We start from the raw sequence: 19,612 nt of genomic DNA, 5'->3' as shown, positions 1-19,612 counted from the left end.
CCGTTCAACGCATCAGTGGCCGCTTACTGCCACTCACTGAGACCGTATCGCAAATGCTACACGCCGACGGAATTGCCCAGTCGTAAATGCTAGACACGGCCGAAGCGACACCGTTCGGTCTTTCCGTGAACAAAAAGCGTATCAGACTCGTGCGAGCAAACGAACATGCGTGCAGTTAAGATAGGCCCTACAGCCGGTGTCTCGACAGCAGGCGAGCTTTCGCAGGGTGGCGCTGCAATGCATTTCGGCCGCCGCTCGCGTGGAATCCAGACTTTTGCTCCCGACAGTACCTTGCGTTCCGCCCGCAGGGTCATGGGATCGAAACCAGGCGCCGGTGAGTATTATTTTTTTATATAGTGTAGGGGGAGGGATGCGGACCTGTCGTTGACAGCGAGGAGGGTAGCGTGATGCGGGAGAGGAGTGGGGGAGAGGGCGCACCTGGAACGACTGTTGCGGACGCCGAGGCACGCCAACGCCGGGTGACATCGTGAGTTAAAGAAATGCTGTGCATTTAAAAAAAGCAGCGACGTCGGGGCGCGCTTACGCTGCCCTCGCGCGGTGCGCACGACTCCTTCAAGCCCGACGGTTGGCTTTCCCACGCTGCTTTGGATGCTCGGCGGTAAAGATGGCGGACCTATGCGCAACTCTTGCTCCCGTAGGGAGCATATACAGGAACTCTAGTCTAGCTTTGCCGTACTGCCAGAAAAAGCGTAGTGGCGGCGTCGTGAACTACCGAGGACGCCCGCTTGATGGCGCTGTAAACACGCCTTTGTGAACATGGCGGATGCTTTTTGCATAGGCCGCTTGAGCTCCTTAACAACATGGCTGCCCTCGCACGGCGGCCGCCGGCTCGGTGCTCCACGGCCGGACTCGACTCTCCTCCTCCCGCGCGCGAAAGGAGCGTCAAATCCGGCCGTGGCTGCTCCTGCTGGTTCCTGGCTGGCACGCTGGACGCGTTTACTTGCGCCGCTCTAGTGAAGTGATGTTACGCCAGGTGACCAGATGGCCTCGACTGGCACAGACCACAGTGAGCAGCAAGTGAGAACAAATCGTTTATTGACATCCGCAAGTTTACAGAGGGCAGCTCAGCATTTCATTTCGATCGCTGCAATTGTACATCGCTTTCATGACATTTTTTTGTCCATAACTCGTTCACTTGCGCTAAGATTTCGAACAAAGGGCACATTGCTTCCAATATTCTGCTGCCCGTAGCGGAGTGCATAACACTCACCTTCTGTTGGAAGAATCAAATATTCTGGCCTCGACAGCTGTCTTCCGGTGCGGAATTTCCCACTCCATAAGCACTCAATTCCTGTGTTTTCCCAGTCCTCTCAACAACTGATGGACGCAAAAGCACATAACAGCAATAACAGTCACGAAACCAGTGCTCCGCGCACATAGAAACGGTGGGCCGTTGCAGCGGTTTCAATTTGAATTCGCGGCTTGTGGTTGCGAATTCAGAAGCGAGGTGGTGCACCAGTCGGTTGTTCGTAAAGAGTTGCGTACATTTTTGCTCAACGGATGTTTGATGCGGAACTTGATAATATTTCTAAACAACACATTGTAAGCGAACCTTTGTTGGCTCTCCGAGTCACGGAATGAATGTTTTGTATTCTCTACCAAAAGTAACCTTTCGGTTGCGCCGTCTGGTGGACTTGATGGTCGAAAACTGCGCTGTAGGTTGGTCACGTGGGGCGTCGATTTTTGCGCCGCCTATAGGGAAGCCTGACTGAGAGCAGCCGTGCTCGTCGGTACAGTGTACTAGAAGGGGCAGTGTAGCGGGCGGAGGCGGCGGCGCATACGTACGCCGGCACCGCTGGTGGCGAACGGAGCGGCGGCGCTGCAGTCGTCCAATCTTCCGTTCGCCCAATCTGCCGAACCGGCGTTTCGCAGCCTTGCTTGTGAATGTGAGCTACTACGGCTCACAAATGGCGCAGAAGCAACGCCTGAATCAGTGCTTCGCACCTAGATGCAACACAGGGTACTCCCGAATCAAGCAAGCGCAGAAATTGTCGTTTAAAGTTTTTAAAGCGCCCGCTGACTCGGGGAGAAGAAGCGTAGGAACGCAACCTTCGCAGAAGCGACAGGAGGCTCACGCCGGATTGTGCTATTTGTGAGTTACACTTTGAGAAGGAGTATGTTCATTGCCAAGGACTATTGTATGTTCATTGTCAAGGACTATGTTCATCATATTAACGGCACAGAGGCGCGCATTGCGCGCGGGAGCCCGACCCTTGCACCGGGCGCTGTTCAACGATTCTACCGAACGTTGCTCCATGTTTAAGTAAACGCTTGCCTTCAAAAAGAAACGACAAAAAGAGGAAACCCGAAGAGGATGTCCTGCCGTGAAAAAAATGCACTACTGAGTTCTGCAGACGAGCATATGTTGACAAGCCGGCGACAAGTGACGGAGCCGCTCTGACAGGTGCGTCATTGAGAGGAGCGGCATTGCCCAACCCGCCCAACCAGTAGGGGACTTTTCATGAGATGCAAGGCGCCCAGGGAGCGTGTTTTACGTCTTGCTCTCACTGGACGCCGGCACAGGGGATGTGACTGTAGAAGAGGCAGTATTTCTTACTGTAAACAGCAACGGTGTTTCCCACTCGAGAACGTTTGTACTACGGAAACTTGCAGCAGAAGCGGCAGTGGTTACGATGCGGGATGTAGAAGCTGTAAATCAAGCGGACGCACTGCACTTGTGTACAGGTGCAGCTACTGAAGCTTTAAACTGTTAACTAATGGAAGTGAACATGTTTCGTATCAATTTTCTGTAATTGTAATATGTATATGAACATTTTTTTTACTATGCATTGTTGTTAACATATCAGTACTATACACAACTTTCGTGATTATTGTGGTGTAAAATTGCGAACATGCTGTCTAAAACATGATTTTTGAATGGAGTAGTCACTTTGCTATTTGTTTCATTTTGCCTAGCATATTTTCTGCTTCGGTGTTTGTGTTGATTGCTTTTTTCTGCCAAGCTCTTGAGAATAAAATGATTTTGTGGATTCATGCAAGACTAACTTCCTTATTCCGTGAATACATGCCCCACGCCCTCATGTGCATAGTTGACGATTTCCTGCAGGTCTTACCACTAATTCTTCTGTGCTTTTATTCACGCAATGTTTGGATTCTCCAGGCTGGCCTTAAAAATATGCAACAAACTGTGGGTAGCTTGCGTTGTAAGTGTTTCATTTGATGAAAGAATTAGAATGAATTGCGGGGCTATTATTTGCTTCCAATTTTACTTCGTTTATTATGGCGGATGCAGCTTGGCGCGCTCGGCGCCGTGCATGTTTCAGCGAGCGCTGTGGCTCTCCGGTAGAGGTATATAATTTTGTAACCAGAGAATATAAATGGTTGTAACCAGAGAATATAAATTTATATTTATATTATATTATTTATTTATATTTATATTCTCTGTATATATATATTTATATTTATATTTATTTATATCTATTTATATTTATTTATATTCTCTGGTTGTAACCAGAGAATATAAATAAAACTGTTGAAAACGGTAACTTTGGAGTGCGCGAAAGACATCGCACGGGCGCGCTCCGCCGTGCACCGCGAACGCTTCGCCCGCCCGCTAGGAAGATCGGTTGATCACAGCGCCGCCGCTACTGGCGACGTTGCGGGAGTCACGCGGGGAGCGGCGGCCGCTGCACTGCCCCTTCTAGTACACTGTATCGTCGGTGTTTATTGCCCGGCCACCCACAATGTTGCCCACCGAGCCTGGTGGGGCCACTCAACTTAGCGGCCAACGAATATCACGGTTGGGGGGCGCCACACACTTGTCACAGGACTCGTTTTTTTTTTTTTTTGAGTTGGTTTCGCTATCAGTTGGCAACCCTGATTAGTTTTCTCCCTTCGCCTTTCGACTTGGCGTGTTTCTGCCCATCTTCAGTTCTTTTCCATGTTCCGGTGCCCTGTCTCATTCTCCCATCTGTAACGCTGGGTATCGTAGGAGCCTGTATTCCATCCCAACTGGCGTCCGCGACAGGACACTTCATTAACGTAACCCGAGAGCTAACGTCACCAGCAGGACGATTGGAGAGTGTGAGGCGCGACATGGATCTGGAAGAACTAGTCACGCTTGGTACCCAACTGGGTCTCAGGGACTCTGAGCTCCGGGAATGGGTGAGGGCACAGCAAGATCGCATGAGAGCTGAGAGGGTAGCAGAACGCGAAACAAACAAGGCAGCGGCAGACCTGGAGCATGCGAACCTTCAGCTACCGTGAGAGGAACCACTGCCAAACTTTATAGCGTTAGTTTATTGTTCCAAATTTAAAGCTTTGCCAAAAGCATCGTGGCCATGTCTCTACCTGGGAGGGGTGGTGCCTGCACTGACAGCTACGTGTTCATCAAGCCAGATGTGGATTGGTCTTAACGTATATATGTGTAAAAATGTACAGCATTAAAGCTCTTTCAGGCATACAATTGGGTCCACAGAGGTCCCACTGTTGGCGTGCATCCTATACATGACTACTGAGCTTTTACAGAAGGTGCTCTAAAGGTCCGCAGAAATACTGCCTGAAACATCTGCCCTGTTTCAGCGCCTTTTGTAGCAAAATGCGTTAGCAACTCATGCTGTTTCTTTGTCAAATCAATGATAAACTCATCGCTAAAAATACCTTGTATTTTGTTGCTTTTCAACATTACAGGTTTGCAGCATGATGGGAGGGAGTGCAGAGAGGCCTATGCTGTGATTGCTGGCAATGTGCAAACAAGGATAGAAGGAATTATTGCCTTCAAGAGGACGACACCATGTAAAATCATTCTTTTTTAGAGTATAAATAAAATTCAAGGTATGAACCCAGTACTCACGTATCCTAAATAATATGGTGTGTCCCCGTCTTTTAACAGCTGTGTGTTTACTTTCCATGTAAACCTACAACCTCCGAATGTGTAGCCATGCATGCAAGCAAACAAAGAACAGCCAAGGTTTACTCAGAAAAAAAAAACCGTGAAAAAAAAACTGAAAATTACTCTGAATGAGACGCATCTCGTCCCCATCATTAAGTGCAATTTGCGCAGCAGTCACTTCTAAACAACGTGCTGACTCGCATTAATCCCTTCTGTTTGCATCATGCTATGAACGGCTGGTGATACCCATGTTTAAGCGAAATCATTGGAACAAACAGAATTCTTGAATTAAATTTCCTGTCAGCCAAAGTGGGAAAAAAATAGCCCAAACTCATCACAGTGAGCGACATTTTTCCTGCGTGGCTTGACGTACTGGCTGCCAACATGAAGCGGTTCGTTGTCCGGCCATCTCAGAGAACACTTGAAGCCAACCGACCAGTTGCATTTCAGAACACTCTCTTTGACAGTGTCACAGGAAGCATTGACTGCACGGAGATATTCATACAAAGGCCTACACTAATGACTGCAAGGAGCCAGACGTACTCAAACTACAAACACCACAATATGGTGAAGCTACTTGTACTGATATCGCCTTCATGAGCCATAACATTTGTGTCGAAGGCGTGAGGAGGAAGAACATACAAGGAAGTCACTCTGCATAGTGGCTTTTGGGACGAGGTCGAGCAAGGGGACGTTTTCCTGGTTGACCGAGGATTTCAATGCAACGACATGTTTGCTGCACGAGGTGCAACACTACTGATACCATCACAGACCAAGAAGCGTGCACAGCTACCAGGTGCTCAGGTTACTATGTCTAGGAAACTCTTGGGTATGCATGCATGTCGAAAGGGCAATACATACATGGAAAGTTTTCAGGATTTTCCTAACTAAGCTGTCTCTTAAATTTGTGAGAATAACGGGTGACAAGGACTTTGCAACCATTGACTTAGTGGTGGTGACATGCAGTGGGCATTGGTTAATCTGCAAACACCATTTACTAGCAAGGAACTGTGCCACATAACTGGCACATAATAACACACCAAGATGATGAAAGGACTGAAAGCTCAAATACCCTCAGTGTGCCATAGACATTGCAATGAACTGGAGGCATTTCAAGCAATGCCAGCAAATCTTTATGATGGAAGCAAGAAGCAGCACACGGCAACTGCAATACTCTTGCTTGTAGCTGGTGTTGATGTATACAACACGTTCTGACAAGAAGGCCTGACACGTTAAGACACAGTGCTAAAAAATTTCACTACTGTTCGCCAAAGAAAAATGAAACCAACACCCGGTTCGCCTTTTGCTGGCTTGCTGCGAGCTGTACGGCAGTTTTACCAGGATATGTTGCTGAAAGTTCAGACGTGCAGCAAATTTGGCCATTTGGCAGCCCCTAACGTTACAGAATGCATTATATACAGAACTTCGAATACGAAGCTCCAACAAAAAAACTGCTGCCTGAATATTTAACTCTTGAAAAGGCCGTCGACATGTAAGGCCGACGAGTTATCGAAGGAGCAGAGTAAGACGTACGGTGAACAGGAGCAAGTAGCAGAGTAAGACGTACGGTGAACAGGAGCAAGTAATTCACAATTAATTACGCAGCATGCACGGATCCTGGATGCCAGGCAATCCTGGAATCTTGGATGTCCAGACGTTGCAATGATTACATCGTGTGTTGCGTAAGGCTACACAAGGGATGGGACAAGTGGACGTGCCGGAAACGCTAAGCGAAAGCCCAGTGGCGTTTTTGAGAGTTGCAAGCCAACTTACACAAGGCAGCAGAAGACACGAAGCTTGTTGCTGGTCACCACCAAAGTAAGTACGCGGCCTATTACAACCGCAAAAGCAAAAAACAAGCAGTTTGACGGGGGAAAATAGGTAGTCGCGTTTGAGACAGGAACCACGAGTAAGATGCATGCAAGGTGGGCCAGTCCACTTACAGTGATGGGCAAGGAGCGCGTCTAATCATATTACGCAGAGGACCAACACGGCAAGCGAAGGCTAGTGCATGCGCACGGACTCAAAAGATTGTCGCTAAGCTCCCCGAGGCTTTCAGGCACACCCTGGACCACCCAGGCTCTGAAAAGGCGACCCCAACGAGACGGCTACTTGCCACGTTCTCAGGGCTCTTCAGCAAGGAAATGCGAGCAGAAAATGTACGCGAACACTGCATCACCCTCCAGGAGGGCAGTTCGACAAAACCACCACACAGGTACCGGACCCTGGAGCTGCTAGGACTCTGGGTTAGCAGAGTGGTTACTGTCGCTGCTCATGTATGCCTCTACTGTGGTCAAGCCTTTAGGCAAAAGGTTCATCTGGCACGGCATCTACTGATCCACACGAAAAAAAAAATGCATGAATGCCGCTGATGTGGTCCGAGATTCACCTGGGCTGCTCACCAGTAAGTACGGTGCCTATTACAACCGCAAAGCAAAAGCCACGCAATTTGACATGGGAAGGCGGTAGCTGTGTTCGGGACAGGAACCACGAGTAAGATGCATGCAAGGTGGGCCGGTCCACTTACAGTGGTGTGCAAGGAACGCGGCCCCTCATACCACGCAGAGGACAAAGAGGCGAAGGGAAGGCTAGTGCATGCGAACAGGCTGAAACGTGCCGTGGCTTGCGTAGATGAAGTTGGAGTGATAAATCAGGACGATAAGAAGTTTGGGGGAGTAGGCTACATTCCCCTGCCAGCCAAGAAGAGCGTCGCTGAGCTCCCCGAGGCTCCCAGGCACACCCTGGACCACCAGGCTCTGAAAAGGTGAGCCCAATCATTCTTGTCTGCCGAGCCATGCTGGCCTTGACTAGGCGAGTTTCTTAGTTGTCCTTTTTTGGCCTTTTTTTGTTAACAATAAAAGCAAATTCAACTTATTTAGGTATCAGTGAGAAACAAATACTGTTGAAACAGGATAATATTTCAGATCAAGTAAAAACCCTGTACTGCATTCATGTAAAATCCCTATTGCACTCGAATGCTGGTTCCGATTTTCACATCAATGACGACCAGTTCCCGGGCCTTCTGCTGTCCACTGTGCCAATGAGGAGTGCAATGGCAGTGTACTCAGAATTCTTGGGAATAGATGCCACATACATACTACTGGACCTCCGAACACCTGTCTACATTATCTACAATGAAGCCGCCAATGGTTCAATAGATGTAGTGTGCATCGGAATGCTGGTACGAGAGGATGAAAGTAGCCTGGAGTGGCTGCTCCAAATGTTCCAACACATCAATCCTTCTTGAACCGAAACCAGGTGCACTAGGGCAGATAAGGATTTATCAGGACGGGATGTTCTGAAGAGGTGGTTCCCGTACACCAACGTGCATATATGCGTCTTCAACACGCTGAAAACATTCCGTCGCGAGATAACCTGCTCAAAGTGGAAATCTCTGCTATCCAGCATAAAGAAGCTCTGCAACTTCTCCAGAGGATGGTTTACACGAAGACCGAGGAAGAATTTAACCGGGTAGAGGAGCAGTTCGAAGCCAGCACACCTGGACGTGTATTGGAGTCAAGAACTGGAAAAATATGAAGAATGAGTGACACAAGGATCCACAAAGCAAAGGCAACTAAGCACTCAGAGTACAAACTCGATATTTCACAAATTAAACTGTGACTGAACTTTTGGGAAGAGAATGTCTTAGATGAATTTTCGTTACAATACATTCCGAAGCTTCATACAGATTTTGTTTTCTATAAGCTTCCAGGAGCTTCTTGCTTGCTATTTCAGGCAGGTGGCCGTAACTGCCACAATGGGCATTTTCTAAAGGCTTGTGATATCACTCACAAACAGGATGAACCAGCCACCAAGATATACGTATAGTCACAGCTCGGACGGAAACATTTTGAAATTATCTGGTGTTTCTAGAGGGCAGAAAGATTTCTCCTTCGACATTTTGCCCAAGTGTTACAGATTTCTCGCACATACATCTTGAAACAATTTCTGTTCCATTTTACAAAACATCAGCGAAACATGCCAGCCTTGCTCCTTCTTTCCCACCAATTTCAGATATGCGATTATTTATTAGGCAAGTCAAATAGTTACGAAGGCACTTGCAGATTATCTGCCATTTTTTCCACAACAGACGGGAAGGTGAGTCAAAAACTTAACTCCTAATGCGTATTTGCACGACCCTAATGCGCTCCTTTTTTAGCTCAAGGTAGCCTTAAAATTTGCGTGCGCATTACTAGCGGGGCTTAAAACAACCAAATCAGCTTTCAATGCTCCCCGCTTAAGTTTTAATGCCAGCAGGATCTGGAACAGCAGTTTATGAAGCACAAGGCATCTTTCCTCCTGTTAAAATTGCGTGCATCAATTAAAATGTGGTTTGCCAGATACTTGATGCCACGCAGCTCAGAGAAGAGTTGGGAACAGATATAGAGTTGGAGGGGAGCCTAATCAGGTACGTGTACAATCACGTCGGGGCGAACATCCCCGTGGACCACCTGGCAGAGATGTTCAACACTTGGATTGCGGATGTCCAGAACCTCTCTGTGCGTCTGAGAGTGACGCTCGAGCAAGCTGCAGATACAGGCCTCACTCAGTACCACACTATCAGGAAGGCACTTCTCGAGTTCCCAAACTTTCCTTGGGATAAGATCGCTGGAGTGTTGTTGCCAGAGGATTTCGCCAAATTCTCTGCTGCGTTAGAGGCTGTTGGCGGCAAGAGATTTATTTTTATTTATTTTATTTATTTAGATAAGTGCCCACAAACAGCATAATGCCTTCAGCGTGGTGCACTGAAGAAACAAAGGAAAGGATAGGAAAGAGAGATGTGTACAATGTGGAAAAAAGAGTATAATAAGAGTATAATACTATGGGTTCAGGGGGAACCTGAGCCCTGCCGCAGCAACCAACTTCGCGAGCCTAGCGTGGGTTGCCAAAGAGTTATTCATCCGTCGTGGGGGAGCGGAAGCCAGCGCGCTTCAAAACTTCAGGGGGTGGATCGGTGCCCCCCAGCACAAGAATGCCTTGGACACCCTACTGACCAACTACCGGGATGACGATGACCTCGACGCCGTAGCAGACCCAGGAGCCTCTGAGCGGCTGTTGGCTGCCGTGAGGGCCAACGCGTTGTTGCTTGCCGGGGATGTGGTCCAGCCCGACGCGCCTGCTGTTGCTCCCGCAAACCCTCCCTGTCGGGCGCTTCGACGCACGAACTGGCGTGGGCCCTGGGGCGAGCAGCGCGGAAATAAAAAGCACGTGTTGCGCAGGGCTTTCGAACGCCGTGCATTCCGACAAACGCCGAGCCTGCTCACACCGGATGCGCTAATGGCCACCACATGGGGTTGGACCCCAACGAAGGACTCGCTTTTCCCTCTTCCCTGGCTCCAGCGGCAGGGTGGAGGGAGGATGAAACAGAGAGAGACGACATCGGGACGCCGCAGCTCGCGGGTCGTCGTCTTTGGGCTCCGCCCGAGCACTGTTTCCGAGCCGCCCGCCGGCTTGTAAATAAATGTATAGTTTTTGCATTGGAAGCTGAGTTTGTCGGTTGAGGATACCCGGGGTCAGATCCTCAGCGCTGCTGCGGCTTGGAGGAGAAGCCCCGGGGAAAAGAACATCGACGAAGATAACTCTCCCCCACCAAACCCACCCGGAGACGGAGCACCCCCTGGAGGAGGCGCCGGCGGAGGAGGAGGTGGAGCTCCGCCACCGAGAGGCCCGCCAGGAGGACCTGGCAACCATCCGTTGGGACCAGGCGGCAGAGGACCGGGACACGAGCAGCAGCCTCCACCGCACGATCATGACGCTGCGGCCGTTCAGGAGATGGAAGATCTTGCAGAAATCGAGGCCATGCTCGATGACTTCCCAGAAGATCAGGTCGAAGTTCCCCCCCCAGGGTCCTCGAAAAGTCTGTACACAAAGCAGCCGCGTCGGCGGATTGCCTCGAAAGCGCGTCATCCCTATTTCATATTTGCCGCGCTTTCGAGGTGCTTTTTCGAAGAAAGTGCTACGAGTTGTGCCGCGCCTCCGCCAGATGGTGCTACGGGTCCCGCGACCGAGAGAAGACGCAGTGAAACATCCCCCTCGCGAGGGGCACGATCAAATGCAGAGCATTTCCGGGGGCGCACGACGTTAAGTAGTTTGCGTTACGTTAATGTTGTTGCACTTGTGGCAACTGCTGACGAGAGAGCGCTCGTCAGCAGTAATTTGAATGAGTCAACGATATAAGGCGCGTTCGTAGCGTCCCATTCTGTGTTGGCTTTGTGGCGCAGTGGGTAGAGCACCATGTACATTGCGTTCCGCCCGCAGGGTCGAGGGATCGAAACCTGGCGCCGGATAGTATTTTCTTTTATATAGTGTAGGGGGAGGGGTGCGGACGACGACGGTGCGGACCACGACGGGACAACGCGGGTGACATCGTGAGTTACTGAAATGCTCTGCATTTTAAATGGTGCCCGATGGAAGACCTGGACACCAAGAACGACAACCTCAACGGGGCCGACGTGCCGCCGGTGGGGCCGGACAACCAGACCGTGAGGCCAGAGGAACGCCGTTGTGTGGTCAAGGGGAGGCCAGCGGACGCCTTTGGCTACAGCGACAGGGCGTTGGGGTCACTCCAAAGACCTATTTTTAAAGTACCGGTGCTAACTTGCTGCTCGACTCAGCTGCACACCGGGTATTGTGAAGGTTGAAGCAGTGTCTGGAAGTTTGTGGATGTTTGGCCCCAAGCTGTCAAAATAAGAATGCCTCATTGCCTCCGATGCTGAGATCGTCGTCTTTGATTCAAACCTGAGGAACTCGAGCAGCAGGGTCGTGCTGGGGGCCCCGATGCGGGGCACCTTGGTCCCGAGGTTCTCGGGGGTGTAGCGGGGAAAGCGGTAGGCCAGCAACTCGGAACGCAACTCGATGCCCGGCCAGGTGCCCTCCATTGAGGTGTCCAGCGTGCGGAAGATCAGGTGCAGCTCGTCCTCCACCGTCGAGCCCGGGAACAGGAGTCGCCTGCTCGCCATCTCATAGAAGATGCATCCCACATGTCGATGGAGGTGGAGTAGTCGGTGGAGTCCAGGAGGACGTCGGGCGGCCGGTACCAGAGGGTGACCACCTCGTTGGAGAAGGTCTTGATGGGCACGGACTTTGCGCGGGCGAGGCCAAAGTCGGCCAGCTTGAGCTCCCCGCACTCGTTGATGCGCAGGTTCTGGGGCCTCAGGTCCCGGTGCTGCAGGATGCGCCGGCCGTGGCAGTACGCTACGCTCCGCAGCAGCTGGAACAGGAAGCACTTTACAGTATTCATTCAGAGGAACTTTCCACAGTCATCCGTATACTGCTTCCAGTCTTTTTGCAAGTATTCGAATGTCTGCGTGGTAGAATCGGCACCATATTATTTCTCAAATTTACACCAGTAAACTTAATTGCGCGTTACAATTGGGGGGTGCGTTTGGATCATGAGAATACGGTACTATGAACTCGGGCAATAAGGTTAGTGGTCTCTAGATCGCCCGCCCTTGTACAAGCACCAAAGAGACAAACTGCATAGACTACAGTGTGTCACCAACTTCATTTCCTTTGTCATGCTCCTAGGTACCCTCCTCCTAACAGACCCTACGCAAAATTTTCAGGAACTGATCAAGGACGGTCAATCGTTTATGGCAAAAGGGAACACTTTGACACGCCAGACGGGCCCGGAATTCAAATCCGACCATGTTTGGCTATACAACCAGCCTGTCTGTGACAAAGTGCTGGAAATAACTATCTGTCCTAGAACAAGAAGCACAAAAATACTTGAGGCATGAATGTAGGGAAGATTGTACTTAGGCTTGCTTCTTGAAGAAACCCTAACCACAGCGTGGTTTCTTGAGCAAGTTTTTAAGTGGTTCACACTGATGACGTCTCGCTACATAGGAACCGCCATGAGCAATTTCAAGGAGAGAAGCCATGATGAAGCCGTGGCCTTCCTGGAAGAATTCATGGTGATGTTTTCGAGCCTCTCCATCAAGGCCATTTCCACTGACCGGGACTGCTTCAAACCTGTGCAGAATGGGGTGCTCATCTCAACGACAAGTGCCCTCCTGATCCAGCACGAGCTCCTGAACGTGTACAACTTTCTGTTTGTACTGCTCTGCCGGTTCACCCGAGACGCACTAGAGAACCTTTTTTCGTGTGTGCGTTCTAAGAACCCGGTGCCAAGGGCCTTGGAGTTCAAGATCACCCTGCGCCTGATCATGGTAAGCCAGTTCTTCAGGCCAAGCAAGGGGAGCTATGCTGTGGACGAATGGACGCAGTTGCTCGAGTTTGTGGAAGAAGGCTGCCCGCGAGGAGGGTGCTGAGGCGTCAAACCTTCTTGACGGGTGCCTTTTGGAGGACGAAGCCACGGCCCTTGATTTGTAAAGATGCAGTCGCTCGTTTACCTGGCTTGATACATCACTCACAGCGTCGCCAAAAAGTTTAAGCTATGCAACACGTGCAAGGAGTACTTGCAGGCTGACAAGGTAGACGAGAACGACCACCTGTTGGCCATGAAGTCGTACCGGGCACAAGCAGACCCAAGCCCTTTGGTTCGCCCATCGCGCCATGTTGTAAAGCTGTTGCAACACGCAGGCAACGTCTTCTGCACGTATGAGAGTCAGATCTTGACCACCCCCAGGGCAGACTGCAGGGCAGGGACTGCCCTGCAGTCCCACACACTGCCAGAAAACTTTCCCCCGTGCCACGATCTGGACAAGCGTTTGACTTCTGCCTTCCTCATGCTGCGACTAGGTATTGCCCTCCGAAAGCTTAGCAGCAAAGCAAAAGCCGCAAAAGCTAAATGCGGTTCAAAAAGCGTTGGCATGCGAGCGGCATTGTCGCAGATCCGCTGACTTCCTGGCAGCCGAACAGAGTCTGCGTGACATAGTCTTTGTGACTGTGACAGCATGTTCTGCCACCATGTTGCCAACAAGATCCTGATGGACGGTTGGAAAAAGGGAACACTTTGGCATGCCAGACGGGCCCGGAATTCAAATCCGACCATGTTTGGCTATACAGCCAGCCTGTCTGTGACAGAGTGCTGGAAATAACTATCTGTCCTAGAACAAGAAGCACCAAAATACTTGAGGCATGAATGTAGGGAAGATTGTTCAATTGATGTGGCAGGCGTCAGATCACCTCTGTGAGATTAACGAAGTTTTATACATTGTGGCAGTAGCCCAAAGTGTTGACGTTTTCCTGCACTTGTTGCAAAGAAAGCAAGGGGCATGCCACAGGATGTTTTTGCAGCAATAATTGATTTCCAGAGTGTAATTGGTACAAAGAAGAGCAGCTGTCGGGGCTTCCTTTTCGCTTACTTATCGACGTCAAGCCATGGGGCATGTTGGATGATTGATAGTGACCACGTCTTACAGGTTTAGACACACGTGAGGTTTTGAAACCTTACCTAAAGGTAGACCATGTGCATCTATCTGCAGCTTACCTCAGCCACTAATAGCCAAGTAACGGTGACTAAGCTTGTTCATTCATGCAAGGCGACGCTGCTGCACAGAGGGAAAAAGAACCGCCCCGTACAAAGAGGGTATGCCTCAAATAGGGCAGGGTTGGATCATCAAGGAGATCAGTGGAGATCGCTTCATATTGGCTTCGCAGTTTTTCGATGATTGCGCCGGATTATAACCTCGTGTTCCAAAAATTCTTGCACCAAGTTTTCCATGGGGTAGTCAGGACCACGAGGATAACCACCTTCGAGGTACAGGACCATTTTTGACTTTAAGGTAAAATTTTGTGCCCACTCGAACCGAGTCAAGCCAAGCCAAGGCGTGCTCCGTTGACCGCTGGTCCTAGCCGCCGCTCCCTCAACGAGCAGATGCTGCTGGAACCGACATTACTCTGAATTCCACCTTCATCGTCGCCACTTCTGTAGGTGCTGAAGTAGAGGGGGTGGATATTCACCCCGAAAGAGGTAACCTAGTCCCTGGGCTGGCGCATCACCGGTGAACGCAAGTCCAGGCCACGTCAGCAAAACCCTAGGCCTACCCAACGTACTCCAACCAAAACCCTCCGATGCTGGTCGTGGACCCGAGACATTACCAAGAGGGACACTCAGCCAGAGACCCCGGCAACGGCTATTGAGGCAGCAGAGAAAATTGAATCAAGTCTGTCTGAGCAGTCAGTGTGGGTCAAGCCCATTCAAGACCTCACCGCGATGGTCACAAAGCTTATCAGCGAGGTCACAAAGCTTACCAGGATAGCCAAGTTCAATGCGCTAGAAGCTAATGCCAACCAGCTCATACTAACCACTCAGAAAGCCAAAAAGGAAGCCCCGTATGGAAAACAGCGTATGGTAAAATGTCCCACGATCGCCAACCTGAGCCAAGACTGAGGACAGGCCTAAAAATAAGAAGGAAGATACAACCTTAGTCCACTTGAACTGTTAAGAAATCAAGGACAAAATCGGAGAACTGCAGCAATACACAGATAATGCGGAACACAAGCCAGATATCCTCGCATAACAAGAAACGAACTCGCGACCCAAACTCCCGGGGTTCATCACACACGACAATCCCAGAGAGAAAAGCACTGCAATCCTAGTCCGAAGAAACATAGCTGCAACGCAACACATGACCAGCCCGAGAGGGTGTAAACATGTTCTCTTGGAAATTCACAGCAGAAGCATAGGAAGCAAAGACAACATCTTTTTGCTGAACGCATACTACTGGCCCTCCAAGAAGGACCTAGACAGACATAAAGCGCACGTTACAGCAAGGGAAAGGCGGGCAGCTGACCCCTATTTACATTAGGAGATTTCAACATGCCTCACTCAATATGGGGCTACAAATTCTGCTCAAAGAGAGGCAGGGTGCGGGCGAACCTCATGGATCAGCCCAACCTAGCCCTCTTCAACGACCCAGACCAACGCCGCCTGTATCGAGATTGCGTAACGCGTGAGAGAAACATCTCTGTTGCTCTCTCCTACCCTTTCCCGCTCCATAGCCTTTCTGGGTGCTTTCGTGTCCGCCAGCCAGCGCCGCTTCCCAGAAACTATGCAAAATAGTTGACAGTGTCTAGCGTTCTCTGGGCGGCGCTTCTACACCTTGTTAATCACCATGCCAGTCCGTCTTGGTCCGTAGCTGATAAAACCAGCTCTGCCACGGCGGACGCAAAACCTTTTGTGCTGCCGCAGGCTGCTGCGGGCTTTGCGCGCTGACCTACTTGGATCATGGGCACCGAAATTTTCCCGGGTGGTGCATCCCCCCCTCTCTCTCCTCCGCATTTCGGCCTAGTTTTGCCCACGCTGTTCAAACTCCGCATCGGTATGCAGTTTTAAAATTGTAGACTGTACTATACAAGCGCCCAGACAGCGTGGCCGGCCCCCCAGCTGTTTATCCTTTTGTCTGAAATTAACGAGTAAGCAGGTGAAATTTTTTTGGAAATTAATGGTATCGAAGCGAGCACTTGAACAAAAAAATGCGCCCACATTTTTTTCTTCACTTAATCCTCCAGAGACAAAAATATCAGTAAAATAATGGCTGTACCATCCGAAAATATCATTTTTCTGTTTGCTATCTGTCTCTGTCTACCCGACAATTAATATGTTCATACACTATTTCAGCTCCATCTTTATTAGTCATCTTTCGAAAAATGCAGCACGTATGAAGCGAGCGACATGTTGAACGAGATCCTCAGCGCGCCCCAGAACTTAGTTCTGGGGCGCGCTGAGGATCTCGTTCCTACAGGCTTCAAATCTCGTTCGTACAGGGTTCGTACAGGCTTCAAAAGCAAAAATTCAAGGACTTTCAAGGACCAGGAAACACATTTTCAAGGTCCCCATCTTATGTTTTATCTGGGATTATTTATAACTTCCTCAACACAATGCAAAATTTTGTTATTGCCGAATACCCAAGAACATTAATGCACATTTAGATAGGTGCTATGTGTTCATGAAGGTTCCCCCAGCTTTATTTTTTATTTCATAGTTGGTATTTAGAGGTTTTTCTTTTTTCTTGGTGTTTTGGTGAGGTTGTTTGATTTCAAAATTGATTTAATGTTGCCTGCATCTCCTGCTTTGTCAGCAAAAGTATCAGCTGAAATTATCTCGGCAAGTGTTGCTGCAAGGCAGGATGAACTATGTACACGTCCACCATTTGCACGTAAAAGCAAACGCAGATGGAGCCGTCCACAGACTAGATGGAACATGCAAGATAGAGAACAGAAGCCGGCTTTCACGGGATTGTATCGTGACATGAATTCTATTGAGGAGTGCTGCTGCCAATGTTCCCTCGTAATAATGAGAATCCAAAACTCGTAATTTCACGCAATACATTGGAACTTAAATTGTTACAATGTTTCTTTACATTTTTAACACCTAAAATTCACGACAAACACTTTAAATTCTCGTGAAAAGATAGGGTCATTGGTTCCCTCCAGAAAAATCAAGGGTTTTCAAGGACCCTTTAAATATTCCAGGACTTTCCAGGCCTTGAAATTTATACTTCAAAATTCAAGGGTTTTCAAGGACCTGTGCGAACCCTGGAACTACCACCTCATCGCGGCTAAGATGTGAGCAAAACGGCTCTCGAAACCCAACAGGCAAGCTGAGAGACACACGTCGTAGAAGTTGGTGCAGCGTTCGCAAGTCACGAGCAGTGACGTGAGGCGGGACGTCCGCCGGCGCGCGCGACATAGTGGATGAGTGCCTGAACTAAGCGTCCCTACCGTTTTCATTGGGAAGCAGGCGACGCGTTAGGCAATGTTTATACAGGCGACGTTGCCCGGACACTCCCACCCGCATGAGCACAAGTACGTTGCGAGACACCACTCCAGAGCTTACCCTGCTGAGTGGAACCTTGGACGTGTCGTGGCAGAACACAGGGGCAAACCTGGCGTCTGACCACGACATACTGGAAGGCCCACATTCAAGGCCAGAACGGGATCAGCAACAGACGAGGACACGAACAGCACCAGACCGTATGGGGAATGGGCCGAGGAACAAACTGGGCTAGCAGCGAGATAAACCCAGAAAATTGCGACCACTGTGCAGACGCCCTGTGTGGGGGCAAGGCTTCCCCACGTCCGGGAAGCACAAGCAACGGAACAAAAGGCCCCCGACGTGTGATGTCGACAAGTCACTGGACGCTGTGCTGGGAAACTGTTGAGCAGCACTGGAGGGGATACAGAAACAGAACACCGCGCAGCCAGACATCAGGGAGGCCCATGTGGAAGCCTCAAGGTGAACTGGAGCCGTGCTGAAATGCCTCCCAAAAAGGAAGCGTGCCAAAGTAAAGGTGCAAATCACCCAGCTCCTGCAGCAAGCTGAGATGGAAATGATGGGGTGATACAACTCTTACTTGGTGTCCTTCGTGGGGCAAGCTCCACATTAAGTACAGACAGCAAGCCACATTTTGCTCAAACGAAGCACAAATCTTGCACGTCCAAATTGTTGAGGTGCTGGCAGCCCTCTAGTTCAAAAAACAAAGCAATACGTTGCACTCTTGTGGCACTCTTTCGAGGGGCGCTTGTAAATGCAGGGGACGACATAGCTGAAAAAGTCTTTACACTTGATCTGAAGTTTATCAAAAAAACTTGAAAAAATTTTGTGTATGCTGTGCGGAAACACATCGGTGCAGGACCTAGAGGTAAGTGGCACTCACATTCAAGCGTTAGCACGCGATGACCAGATAAGCTTAACATTCCAGCTACCCAAGTACAAGGAACTCGTTCTTGCCTATCTCCGACAACCACTTGTGCACTGCTCTCAAGTGCTTCAAAGTAAACATGGTGAATATCCCACTTGCACCGGGATATTCACTATGAAGTAGGAGACCTGGTGCTTCGATGTAACCATGTTCTGAGTGATGCTATCAGGGGTGAGACAGCCCAAACAGATTTGGGAGCAGTTTTCGGAGCAGCAAAATTTCGATTTTGGAGCAGAAGAATCTTGATTTGGAGCAGTTAGGGACATTTAATACATCGTCTTGTGAGCTTAAAAAATCATTATTTCAGTAATTTGCAGGGTCAAGTGCACATTTCAATCAGTTTTGAATACACAGAACACTCAAACAGCCTTACCTGAAAGAGTTTTTAAGAGTATCACAAAGTACTAACTGCACTACCTTTTTCCTAACTGGTGATATTGTGTTGCGCCTGCACGCAACACTGACAACAAAACTGCCGTTAACATTAGAGAGTTTTAGCAGTCCGTCTGTTCTGTTGGTTACTTTGTTACCGTGTTGATGGGACCGGTCTGCGCCTGCGCGCGCGGAAGGGCGAGGAGGCGCGGGCAACTAATCCCCCTACGGCTACGAATGCCCAAGTGCCCAGACGAGTCCCGGTGAGCACGGTAACTACGTACACGATGGAACAGACGGACTGCTAATACTCTTATCAAATTTAAGGGCTCTGCAATTGTGGCGTTTTTTTTTCTGTTTTAATGATAAAATTATTGTTTTTGTAATCCCAGGCTGTGTTGTACGAACTACTGTAGTCACGGAAACAGCAGCTTCGAGCTAACGGTCGCATAGCCCAACCAGCCTACCCGTTTCAGTCCCCGGGGCGCAGGTTCACCCTATGGTCATTTGAGTAGCGTTAATGTTTAGCCACCTAGATTTTGGTATTAAATTTCACGTTGCATACATCAAGTGTTATAGTCGCGTTCTATGGCAACCGTGTAGTCCTGCAGCTATTGGGCGCTGCCTGAACAGGTCGCGGCGCCGCAGCACAGCCCGCAACTTTCGTGTCGACCGTTCCATCCCCGAGGCTCGCGATCGCGCTTCGAAGCACAGCAACACCTCAACATTTTACAACAGCACAACAAGCCAAAAAATT

The 19,612-nt window shown here is 49.6% G+C and overlaps 1 pseudogene; it reads right to left on the bottom strand.

Moving 5' to 3' along the window:
• Positions 1 to 299: 299 nt before the first annotated feature.
• Positions 300 to 16,482, bottom strand: LOC144137935 (cyclin-dependent kinase 17 pseudogene; annotated as a pseudogene).
• Between the last annotated feature and the right edge of the window lie 3,130 nt (positions 16,483 to 19,612).

The sequence above is a fragment of the Haemaphysalis longicornis genome, unplaced genomic scaffold, assembly GCF_048455015.1.
Source record: "Haemaphysalis longicornis isolate Haplotype H1 unplaced genomic scaffold, Haemaphysalis longicornis Haplotype H1 scaffold_5, whole genome shotgun sequence".
Taxonomy (NCBI): domain Eukaryota; kingdom Metazoa; phylum Arthropoda; class Arachnida; order Ixodida; family Ixodidae; genus Haemaphysalis; species Haemaphysalis longicornis.
This window is presented reverse-complemented; position numbering and strand designations above follow the sequence as displayed.